This window comes from Echinops telfairi, unplaced genomic scaffold (assembly GCF_000313985.2).
Source record: "Echinops telfairi isolate 266 unplaced genomic scaffold, ASM31398v2 ScPeMD7_7;HRSCAF=31, whole genome shotgun sequence".
NCBI lineage: Eukaryota > Metazoa > Chordata > Mammalia > Afrosoricida > Tenrecidae > Echinops > Echinops telfairi.
In genome coordinates, this window is record NW_022103904.1 from 20,615,334 (window position 1) to 20,628,228 (window position 12,895).

General features: G+C 46.9%; 1 non-coding gene across 1 annotated transcript; it reads left to right on the forward strand.

The window, feature by feature from the left end:
- Positions 1-1,299: 1,299 nt before the first annotated feature.
- Positions 1,300-1,460, forward strand: LOC115868146. Its single transcript, XR_004045436.1, has one exon. It is a non-coding gene; the product is annotated as a U1 spliceosomal RNA (small nuclear RNA).
- Positions 1,461-12,895: the final 11,435 nt, after the last annotated feature.

Below are 12,895 nucleotides of genomic sequence, written 5' to 3' on the forward strand. Positions count from 1 at the left end.
GTGCTGTCCTCTGAAGTGATTTCTTCTGTGGGGAAGCGGGGGAGACTGTCCACGTAGTTGGGATTGGGGCTGGCCGCTCAGACCTCTCTACTGGTTCCCTGCGTCATGCCAGTGTGTTGCGTTTGTGTGCTCCACAGGGTTTTCATCGGCTGCTTTTTCTGAAAGCAGGTTCCAGGCCCTTCCTCATGAGTGCACCTTGGTGGATACAAACCTCCAAATTTTTGGTTAGCAAGTGAGCATGCTTTCCATCTGCACCACACACTCCTATTCTAGCAAACAGTCACCCCCAGAACATCTCAGCTGATTAATGATCTGTCCATTATCTTTGTAGGACCACCAGGGCAAATAGAATGGCATTGTGGTGAACGGGTGTACCCAGAGTAACGACGCACCTCATACCTAGGTAGAACTTCAGGGTATACTTCTGAAAGGACCCAACTTTCCACAGAGAAGGCAGCCTGTCTCGCCTGGTAGTGCCTGGGTGGAGCTCTGGCCATACAATGGTAGAAACAAAGCCACTTCTGGGAGGCAGCAGCCAGTAGATGTAGCTTTGAGAGCCTATTAGAAGGGGATGTAGGTTTGAGTGGCTGGCTGTTGCTGCCAAGGAGGAGGTACCTGGGAGATAAGGCCCGAGTGGGCCGAGGTGGGCAGGGCTTGCTGACAAATAAGGGTGAACCCATTGTCTAGTAGAACCAAGACAGACTTCAGCCAGGCATGAGGAGATGTTCTTTTCCCGCTCTCACTGCCAGTGAGTTGATTCTGCCTCATAGCGACCACCACCCCTGTGGGTTTCTGAGACTGTCACTTTATGGAAGCAGAAAGCCTTCCCTTTCTCTTGCAGAGTGGCAGGTAGTTTCAAACTGCTGACCTTGTGATACACCATCAGGGTTCCTATGGGCAGATACAACTGGATGAAATTGGGGGAGGGAGGAGGGCAAACTAGGAAGCTCTGTTCCTGAGCCTCTCAGTGGTTCTCAACCTGTGGGTCTCGACCCCTTTGGGAGTCAAACGACCCTTTCACAGGGGTCGCCTAAGACCACCAGAAAACACATATGGTCTTAGGAACCGAGACACTGCTCCTCTATCCGTCTCCAGGCAGTTCTGCCTACATGCAGACACGCCCACATATGAGTACCCTGCGTGAAGACTGTTACGCCAGGCTGCGCCATGCTTCAAGACAAAATTTCACTAATTTGTAATTAGAAATAAATATTTCACAATATATAATTACATGTTGTTTTTGTGATTAATCACTATGCTTTAATTGTGTTCAATTTGTAACCATGAAAATACAGCGTTATACTTACCTGGCAGGGGAGATACCATGATCACGAAAGTGGTTTTCCCAGGGCAAGGCTTATCCATTTCACTCCGGATGTGCTGACCCCTGCGATTTCCTCAAATGTGGGAAACTCAACTACATAGGTTGTGGTAGTGGGGGACATTCATGCTCTCCCCTATTAAAGAAAAAATATATATATTATATCGTGCATATCAGGTATTTACATTATGATTCATAACAGTAGCAAAATTACAGTTAAGAAGTAGCAATGAAAATAATGTTATGGTTGGGGGTCACCACAGCATGAGAAATTGTATTCAAGGGTCGCAGTATCAGGAAGGTGGAGGACCCTGCCCTATCCGATGACCTCCTTCATGGACCCAGACCTTCCGTAACAGAGATTCCTTTCCTTGCTGTCTCTCTCCTGGCTGCCTTCTCTCCATGCCTCCCTATAGCCGCCGCTCGCCCCCGCTCCTCCTTCGTCCTTCTACACTCCGCCCGTGTGCTCATTTTTCCTGCCTTGGGGTCTCACGCTCTCCCCTCTGGGGTGACCTCTGATGGGGCGGTGACTCACTTGTTGGCTCAGGGCTTTCTATTGTGTGAGTCTGACATTGGAGCAGGCCAACCAGAAGTTGGGAGGTGAGGAGTCTCTAGCTTGATTGGGAGGTGCCAGGAGCCTCTTAGCCTCAGGGCAGGGTCTAGACCTCAGCCACCTGACCACAACCCCAGCAGACAGGCTGCATTGAACTAGTGATCACCAAGACCTGGAGATGGTATGGGTTGAGACCCTTTCTGGGTATGGGGGATCAGATACTATTACTGTGATTTGGCACCACGTTCTGGAATTTCCTTTGTAGTCTTTCCTCTGTGGCCCCTGGCACTGTCCCAGCTGTGAAGTAGGTCCTGGGGGACTCCACTGTCAGTGGTGTACTTTGGTCTAGAAAGGGGCTTCAGTAAAGGGTAGTGTGGTCCTGCTGGCCTTTAGAGAGCTGCTGGATTCCTGCATAATGTAAGACTTTCCAGCAGGAGCGAGCTCTTGTGGCACAGAGCTTTGAAAAGTCCCCCGCAGGGACCCCCGGTAAGGGAGCAGAGGGAGCTGCACTTGCGCAGGCTCACTGCTCAGCATGCGTAGGTCAGGCTGCAGAGGAGCCGTGGGGCAATGTGTCCGGCGGTGAGGATTGGACTTCAGGGGCAGAACTGGGACTTCAGGGTCACAAGGAATATGGTACTGATTGGCCCAGGCAGCTGGAAACCATGATGCTTGACCCTGTGTCCACTCATCCTGCCTACCCACTACCCCTTTCATCCATGTTTCTCTACTATCCCTGTCCTGATGGTTCAGTGGACTGTGAGAAAACACGCCGCCCAACTCCACCAAAAACCCACCTCAACGCTGTGCTGCAGAGTTGATTATGACTTATGGCAGCCTCACGTTTGACAGAGTAGGACTTCTTTGGAGGGTTCTTCTGGCTGAAATCTGCGTTGCTGCGGATCACGAGGCTTCTCCCACTAAAGCCAACTCCGTGGCTTGGGAGGCTGAGTGCTCCCCGACGTGGACTGACCGCTGAGGTTGGCATCCCTGGAAATGCAGCAGGAGCTATAGGGCCCGGGGTGGAGAAGGAATAGTCCCATCTCTGTGCCTCACAGGGAGGTTCTGGGCTGGTATTGGTAGGCATGGAGCCCTCTCACTCGGTACTGTTTGGTTCCCAGGTAATCAGAGCTCTTTGCTTGAGCTTATGGTTAACTGTCTGGATTTGTTATGGACTTTTTTTCCCCTCCTTGTCTGAATTTTTCTTGTTGGCTTATTGGCAGAGGATGACATGTCAAAGGGTATTGAAAAAGCATTTTCTTTAAAAAAAAACAAAAACCCAGAGGTATAGATTGTTATAAGAGCTGTTAAGAGCCCCTAATAAAATGATCTTCAAAACAAAATAAAAAACCTAGGTGTTAAAGACAATTAAAAATGCTGATGTCTTTCATTCTTCCGAATGATTTCTCACCTGCTGCACCCCCTGTCTGGATGTATATAAGGACATGACACTGGCATGTAGACACCCACATGACTTTTCTGGGGTCTGTCTGGCTCCATAAATTGATTCTCTGGTCCTTCCTGTCACTTTCCTCAGATCGATGCTATCCAGGGCTTATTGTGCTCACAGGCGGGGCTCATGGATGCTTCTGGATGGACTTCCAGAGGAGAAGGAGCCTTGAAGGTTAAGAGGGATGAGCGATTACTGGTGTCCCCAGAATCCAACCCCCTAGTACGGTCAGTTGCAAGGAGAGGGTGGTGGGTGCAGAGTTCCTTATTGAGACCCGGCTCCTGTGCTGTGCTCACACAGCTGTCCCGAGTGCCATGTGCTCTGTCTTTTCTGCAAATGATGGCCCCATGCGAAGCCCAAGCCATGGGTGGTCAGGCGAGCTTGCTGTGACTTGTGCCCACCCGTGGGGCGCATGGCTCAGCTGTCTGTGACGCATCCGCACCTCGTGTCTCCGGGTTGCAGCTCATGGTCTTTTTGACAGCAGGCCTCATGCTCCAGCGCAGCGCAGTGTCTTGCAACCAGGTGGGTACTTCTCTGCTGACTCTCTCCCTGACCGGGTGAATCTCAGGAGGATGCAGCACAGCTTTGGTGAGTGGCTTTGAAGCGTCTCCATGCCATGAAGCCCAGTGTCATATCCTGACATACATCCAGACAGGGCCTGGCGCAGGTCAGCTCGCTGATGGTCTAGTTTGGTAGCCTGAGCTGCCTCCTGCTTCTCTGTCCAGAATGGAGTGGACACACGTTTGTTTGTTTCTGAATCCTAGTTGTGGGTCTGCATTGTTTGGTATCATTTTGCAGCTTTACCAATCATGGTAACAATGGAAATTGCTCTGCCGAGGCTGCCATGCCCTGTTGGCAGTCCTGAGGCCGGCACCAGCTCTCTTCCTCAGATGGGGAAACTAAGGCTCACTCAGCTCTGAAGAACCAATGTGCGCATCCTCCGCTGCACAGAGTCTTGCAGGCCCTCTCTCTGGGTGTCCTCTAGCACTTGGGTTCACGGGCAGGGTGACCTTCCAGGGGTGGGATGGAGAGCAGTGCCTTGCACTGATGGGACAAATGACCCCAGAAAGAGCCCAGCCTAGCCAGATTGGGTTCTCTTTCAGTTCCTTTCTTATCTTTCCCTCCTGCCATCGCAGGCTTCCTGGTGGCTCAGGTGTGCAGCGCCTGAGGGACAGGGCCTGGCTTGGACTCAGGCTTATCACTAGCAATGCCCCCACCCCACGCCCCGCTCTTGAGGCTGCCTTTGGAATCGGCTCACCTTTCCCTCCCCCTGGCCCGCCCAGGTAGCAAGCCTCAGGTTGGCAGGGCCACAGAGGCACTCAACAGGCGCTGGTGTAACACAGCTCAGGCCCCTCACATACTCAAGAACTCAGCAAGAAGACGGCCCAGCTCCATTTGAACTGTCAGCAAAGATGCCAGCAGGGATTCACAGGAAAAGTCTCGTTCCGCTCATGAAATCATGAGTCAGAATTCAGACTTGAGCCCCCTCGTCTCCGTGCCTTGTGAACCATCGGGGTCTGAAAAGACACGTTCTGGGTCTGGGAACCGGAGCCCTGGTGGCCTTCCTCCAGGCCCTGTTTGGCACACGGGGCAGGGACTCTCACAGGGGCCAGGGGGCTTGTGGGTCATAGGCAGGAAAGGCATTTCGAAGACTTACAGAGGTCTTCTTTTTGGTTTGAAAATGACTCTATTTTAAAGACAAGAAGATGCATAACGACTGAAAAGAGGAAGACAGCAACACACGACACTTAAAACACAGCCTTTTACCACCCTGGCCACGTGTGGAACTGAGCAATCGAAAAGATTACGGGGACAAACCACAAGGTGGCGTATACCGTGGCTCTCTGGTGGAGAGACACCAACTGGAGTACGCTTGACAAGGATGACGGCCATGAACATGTGTAACTCATGAGCCACGGCTGTCCCACTAGAAGGGAGACACGGGCAGGCCCACCTAGGCCTTTACCATCTATTTGTCACATTTAAAAAATAAAGACATTGGCTTTTCTGATATTTATTCAGAGTAAAAAGGCTTGCTACAAGCCAGAATTAGAATCCACTGCCTGGGGCCAGACCCAATTCAGGGACAACATGACAGCCAACCAAAAAGGAGGGGGAAAGAAAGAAGGCGAAAAAAAGACATGGGTAGCCGGGGAACATGGTAACCACCCACCCAAGGGAGGGTATAGTTTACATCCCCACAGGAGAGGGAGAGAGGGACCAGGCCCCAACCCCGTGTGCCAAGACGTGAATGCGACATACGGGCACGAAGCGGGAACCAACAGAGAGGTCTGCGGGTCGACCCCAATCCCAGTCACGCGGACACACGCCACTCCCCCCAGAAGAATGCACCCCATAGGACAGAACTGAAGCCACAGCTCAGGGAGAGGGGTGCATCCGGCCAGAGAACACAGGAGCAAATGAAGAGGGAAGGAGAGAGAGTGGAACACACCCCGGTACACCAAGTCCCGAGGACGATATTCCTGCTCAGAGCAGCCAATGCACAGAGAGGACCACAGGGCCGGCCCCACCAAGAGACACAATGTTCCCCACCAACCCACATTGCCACGGGAACTATACTGGAGACAGCGTGGGAACTGCGCCCCACCTGACCCCACCACCCCAGAGCGAAACACCAAGGGTGTGCAACGGAGCAGCAAGGGGAGCAAAGCAATGAAGTCCCCAGGCAATATCAAAAACAGACTTTGGAGCCAGGGCATGGTACCCCATCAGACAGCTTGCAGGGGTCTTCTTTACCTAACTCCCACCCTATGTGTCCCCTTGCTTTCTGGGATCATGGGCAACCTCACCTCATTGTACTTCCATCTCCAGGGGTTCTAGGCCTGGAACAGGTGAACGAGACAAGACCTTGGTCACAATGGCGTAAGTGGAGTTGGTGGTACCCACTGTGGTAACTCATGGTAACATCACTTATTCCACTACTTCCTTGTGTTTCCTGTTCTTACTCCTCTCCCTTTCCAACTAGTAATCTTGGTGTCTCTCGCTCTTGTGTGTGTGTGTGTGTGTGTGTGTGTGTGTGATTTTGCGTTTTGTTTCATATTTCTCACCTACTCTGTCTAGGACCTTCTCGAGTGATCCTTTCAGAGCAGCTGACAATGGTAGCCTGGTACCATCGAGTTCTTCTGGTTTCAGGGTCATAGAGGCTGAGATTAGTGTAGTCCATCAGTCATTTGGACTCATTGTTTCTATACTTATAACATTTTAATTAAAAACACTTTATCTGCTCCAGTTGGTGAGATCAATAGTTACCCTTTAGACAACCACTCACAAATATTTAAGAACCCACTTGCTACTTACAAAAGAAGAATATAAAACATTGTCTTTGTGGATTATGTTGTGCCAATTGACCTTGGTGTTCCCAGAGACTATGTTCCGAGTCCCAGGCCCAGGCCCTCAGTGGTTTTTTTTTTATGCCTAGGAAACTTTATCCCATGTCTTCTCTGCTAAATGGATGTATTTGCACATGTTGTATTTACAGCATATGTAGAACTACTTCTGTCAAACATATCTACTACTCCCATTCTCCTTCCCACACCTGCTCAGTTTCTGTGTCTAGGTGCCCACTCATAGATTGTTTTATTACTCTTACTGCACAATGATGTATAGAATAGTGTTTGCCTCTGCTGCCTTTTAACTCTTGTACTCCTTCCATTATCTTTCTCTGCCTTGATCATTGTTCGGCTAACCTGTACACATTTTTGATCATTGATTTCATCTCTTCACTTGTTGGGGTCTGTTGAGACTTTCCATGTCCTTTGGAGTCTGCTTGCCTAGTTGTGAACTTCTAAATGTCTCTCTCTTCTTGCCTATCAAGTTTGTTGCCAGCTCGTTGTTGGTATGTGCCAATGAATTGGTTCCAACTCATAGCGGCCCTATGTACAGAAGAATGAAACATCTGTAATAATTCTTATTTCTATCAGGCCAATTGCAATATGCTCTCTTCTATTTTTATTTTGGTTACTTCCCTCGTTTTTTTTGCCAGGCCAGCTAAAGACTTTTCACTTTTATCGATGATTTTCAAAGAACTACCTTCTGGTTTTACTGATTCTATTGTCTCTCTGGCTTTAATTTTGTTGAACTTTGTTGTTTGTTTTCTTCTGGAAGGTTCAGCATTCGTTTGCTCTTCTCTTCCGAGTTTCTGGAGATTTCAGGTTAGGTTGTTAATTTGAGGTCTTACTTTTTCGTGGAGGTATTTACTGCTGTCGTTTGCCCTTTGGGTACTGTCTTCACCATCTCTCGTAAGTTTTGGTATGTTTTGCTGTTATTTTCATTTTATGCTAAGAGATTTGCGAATCTTCCCCCCGGGTTATAGCTGTGATGTGTAATTCTATGTTTGTGCATTTCCCAGTTTTTCTCCCCTTTCTGTTACTGATTTCTAGCTTCATTCTATTGTGGTAATAGAAAATACTTTGTATGATTTTAATATTCTGAAATTAATCAAGACTTCTCCTCGTACTGTATGAGCTAAAACGTGGTCTATCTGGAGAATGACCCAAACGTAAATAAAATGGATACTGTGTTGTTTTGGATTAGAGTATTTTCTATAGCTGTTAACTCTCTTTGGTCAAGAGTGTCACTGAGGTCCTGTGTTTCCTTGTTGATCTTCCGTCTAGAGATTCTGTCCAATACTGGAAGTGAAGTGTTGAAGTCTCCAACGGTTGTTGTGATGCTATCTATGTTCCCCTTCGACTCTATCAGTGTTTGCTTTATATATGTAGATGCTCCAAATGCTGGGTGCATATTTCTTTATGATTATTACATCTAAATGATTAATTGACCATGTTATCACTGTAATTTCCAACTTTAAATCTACTCTGATATGAAGGTAATCACAGCAACCCTCTTTTGGTTAGTGTTTCATTGGCATGTGTTTTATCTTTTCATTTTTAACCTATTTGTATCTTGGGTCTGAGGTATGTCTCTTGTAAACAGCTTGTTGGATTGTGGTGTGTTTTTTTAAATCCATTTTGGCACTCGCTGCCCTTCGATGGGAGCATTTTGTCCACATTCACTGTAAGACTGTTAAGAGGTGACTTCTGCCATTTTGGTACTTTTATACGTTTTAAGTCTTCTTGGTTTTTGCTCTTTACTTGCCTTTGTGCTTTGTTAGTTCACTGTAGTGAACCTCTTTGATTGCCTTATTTCCTTTTGTTTATGCTGTTATATCTTTTCTTTGCGGCTACCCTGAAAGTTAACTTTAACAGTGTACATTTATAACATTCTTAATAATTCAGTAGCAACTTGACTTCAGTAATATACGAGGAATTCTCTCAAAGGGGCTTCCAAAAGTTTCTGTGAAAATTCCATTGCCTTGTAGTTCAGTTTATAAATAACTTTTGAAGCCCCATTGCCTATAAATTCCTCTTCTGTCTTTTGGTGTTATTGTCACTAAGTACATCTTTGTATTTCTTATGCCCTGTAACGATTTTATTTTTTATTTTGATATATTTGTTAGTTAGAAAAATGGAGGACAAAACATTTAGACTTATCAAGCTTGACGGCCTTGCTACCAGCCCTTGTATTTGCCCGTGTGCTCCTGTTTATTAGGGATCTTTCTTTCTGGGTTACTGTCTAGCGTCTTTTCCATTCCTTCTACAGAACTCCCATTAGAATATTTTGCAGGTTCAGTCTGGTAGATATGTTCTCTGTTAGCTTCTGTTTCTCTCTGTTGAGTTGAGGTTGGGAATATTTTCATGTTATTCTTATTCTTGAAGGATAGTTTCACTGGGTAGAGTATACTTGCTTTACAGTACTTTTTTCTTTTTCTTTTAACACTTTAAATATATATTACATTACCTTCTGGCCTCCATTTCTGAGGAAAAATTGGCATGTCACCTTATGGGGATATTTTGTGTATAACTATTTGCTTCTCCGTTATGGCTTTCCGAATTCTCTCTTTAATTAAAAAAAAATCATTTTATTGGGGGCTCATACAACTCTTATCACAACCCATACAGACATCCATTGTGTCAAGCACATTTGTAGAGTTGTTGCCCTCATCTTTCTCAAAACAGTTCTTTTCTACTTGAGCTCTTGGTATCAGCTCATCATTTTTCCCTGCCCTCCCTCACGAACCCTTGATAATTTATAAATTATTATCTTGTCATATCTTACACTGTCCAACGTCTCCCTTCACCCACTTTTCTGTTGTCTGTCCCCCAGGGAGGAGGTTATATGTAGATCCTTGTAATCGGTTCCCCCTTTCCACCACTTCCCTCCCTCAACCCTCCCGGTATCGCCACTCTCACTACTGGTCCTGAAGGAATCATCCGCCCTGGATTCCCTGTATTTCCAGTTCCTATCTGTACCAGTGTACATCCTCTGGTCTAGCCGGATTTGTAAGGTAGAATTGGGATCATGATATTGGGGGGTGAGGGGGAGAATTTAAGAACTAGAAGAAAGCTGTGGTTTGCTACACTCCACCCTGACTGGCTCATCTCTTCCCTGACACCCTTCTCTAAGGGAATGTCCAGTTGTCTGTAGATGGGCTTTGGGTCCCCAATCTGCACTCCCCCTCATTCGTAATGATATGATTTTTTTTGTTCTTTGATGCCTGATACCTGGTCCCTTCGACACCTCGTGATCACACAGGCTGGTATGTGTCTTCCATGCAAGCTTTGTTGCTTCTCAACTACATGGCCGCTTGTTTACCTTCAAGCCTTTAAGACCCCAGACCCTCTCTTTAATTTTTTTGTGAGCCTAACTAATTATGTCCCTCCATGTAGCTCTCTCTGTGTACGTCTTACTTGGGGTTATTTGAAATTCTAGGATTTGTAGATTCATGTCCTTCAATAGTTTGTGGAAATTTTCAGAACCTTTCTTAAAATATTCTTTCTGAACTTTCATCTCCTGGAATTCCTGTGATGCATATAATAGGTGTTTTAAACATACTGTATATACTCGAGTATAAGCTGACCTGAGTATCTGCTGAGGTACCTAATTTTACCAACAACACTGCATAAAAAATGTGCTGAAAAACTCAGCTTATGCTCGAGTATATACGGTAATTACATTAAACTGTGCTCCGGCTTCTTGAACCTCTGTACCTGTTTCTGCAGTGCATGTAAATTTGCCTATTTTATACTCTAAATCGTTGATTCTTCTGCCTCATTGAATCTGTTGGTAAGTCTATTTTCTTTCTCATTTCAGTAGCAATCAATCTTTTTTAGTTTAGCTTTTGTGTTGATTTCCTTATTTTTTGGCTCTTTATATTTTCCCTGAGTTGTTGAGTTATGTTTAATGTTGTTGTATTATATTCCCCCATTTAAAAAAACTATTTGGTCATCTTAAACACACATTTACTCCCTTTACCCTGGTCTTCTGCATGGGCCATTATTTCTCTGTTTTTTGTATGTCTTCTTGTTGTTGTTGAGAACTGGAATTTTTGAAGCCTTAACTTTTCCAGTTTTCTCCAGTATTTGGCATCATTGTCCATACAACTTATTTCAAGCACTTAGGCAGGCAGGATCTTTGGGCTTTGCGTCCTGTTTCCTTTCCTTCCTGTAGTGGCTCCTTCTCCTTCCCTCGTTTAATTAGATTTCAAAAGCTCCAGATCTGTTTTCAACTTTCAATTTCTCTCTAACACATCAGAGAACATACAGTGTCCACTCTGTCCACCAGCAGGCACTGCAATTCAGGCAAGATACCATGTACTAATCCATCTGCTCATCAGGAATGAAGTCCTCTCTCTCTCAGTTATGAATTCCACTTTTACTCCGAGAACCCATACCCACGGAGCCCCTGTTGGGGTTGGGTGTTGCCCTTCAATTTTACTTAAGCTTCCTTCCCTGCTCTGCGGGGACTGTTTATATCTGAGCACAGGGCACTTCCCTCCCTGTCAGGAGGAGAAGTGGCAGGCACTGACTAGAAGGGCCTCTGAGAGATCTTTGTTGTAAGTTTCAGAATCCCAGTAGCCCTGGGGTGGTTTGGAGAATAGTCTCTACGTAGGTGACCTACCTCTTGACTTCACTGTAGGGAACCTTCTGTCGGAGTTTGTGTCCGTACAGCAGTTGACGATGAGTGCTGCTTGGGGAAGGGGTTGTCACACCAAATGGACCCTTGGGGGAGGTCTGCCTTGTTGCTATGAGCCCCCCTCCCCACCTGTAGTATGTTGGCTGTGGGAGCAGGCTCCCCTCAAGATGCTTGCTTGCACCTAGCAGCCTCAATCAGCAGTCTTTGGGGCTAACTGGACGGGGCAGCAGACGGACCTGACCTGACTCCCCCAGGAGGTCTGTGCTGTTCGTTTCAGAGGCCTGATCTAGGGGTATGCAGGGAAGCAGGCAGCGTGTGGACCATGGCAGCAGACCTCGCTGCATGGACTCTCTGTTGCAATTCACAGTAGCGGAGAGTTTGGGGATGTGGGAAGTGCTGGCACACTCGATTGCCCCCGCCCTCCACCTTAGGGAACTGTTTTGTTGCATTTAGAGCAGAGGCATGTCTCTTTGTGCAGGTGGGGGCTATGGTGGTGAGGGATGTGGGTTCCTTTCTGGATCCACTTGTTCAGTTCACAGCAGCTGGTGGCCTGTTTCGCTGAGAGGAGGGCCAGGAATGGTGGGAGAAGTGATTTTCCTACCATAGTCAACTCATTGTTGATTTGTTGATTCTTGCCTGTCTGCAATTACCAGCTGCTTTCCTCTGCTCCCTAATTTAGTATCTTTAGTATCTTATCATTTCCTTACTGTGCGTCTTGTGGTGTTTGTGGGGGAGGATCTTCTTTCCAGAATTGTCTGAAGTTTTCAAATCTTCATACAGGTTTGCATCAGGATTTTCCTTTGGCAGTTACTTCTCATATTGCAGTCTGAAAAGCCCTTCCCTATCCTGGAGCCCTGGTGGCAAAGGGGTTAATGTGGGCTGCTAACTGCAAGGTCAGCAGTTTGAGACCACCAGCTGCTCCAAGGGAGAAAGGCAGGACTTTCTACACCTGTGTTATGGGAAATTCCCAGGGGGCAGGTTGCTGTGACTCAGCATGGACTTGACGGCGGTGAGTTTGGAATGGTTCATCTTGATATCACAGGGACGTCTCTTTTTAAATCTCTTCCTAAAAAGTTTAAAATTTGCTTTTACATTGAGGCCTTTTAAAATAACCCACCTGGAAGCTATTTTTCTGTCCGGTTTGTGGCTGCTGCATGTTACTTCTAACACATCAGACCTGCAGCGTACATGTCATTAATCTCATTTTGCAGATCCAGTCCCTGACTCAATGTTCCATCCTCCTCCTCTCATCGTCGCTCTGAGTTCAGACAGTGGGCCACTGCTCTTTCTGTGATCTTCATGTCAAATCTCTTTCTATTTATTACCTTCCATATTCTGGGTAGCCAGCCACTGAGAGAAAGTGTGGTGCCCACTGGGATGATCCTCCGCAGTCTGGGTTGAACTTCACACACTGGCTCCCACCTCCACCTGCACTCCCTTCCTGCTCCAGATCTGTGATAGGGAAAAGGCATGCACTGCTGAGTCATCCTGGAGAGGCCTTAGGTGGGCATTCTTATGCACCTACCAGGCAGTCAGCCAGGTCTGGGTGCCAAGGGGATGAGGGTGCTGTCTTAGATTGAGA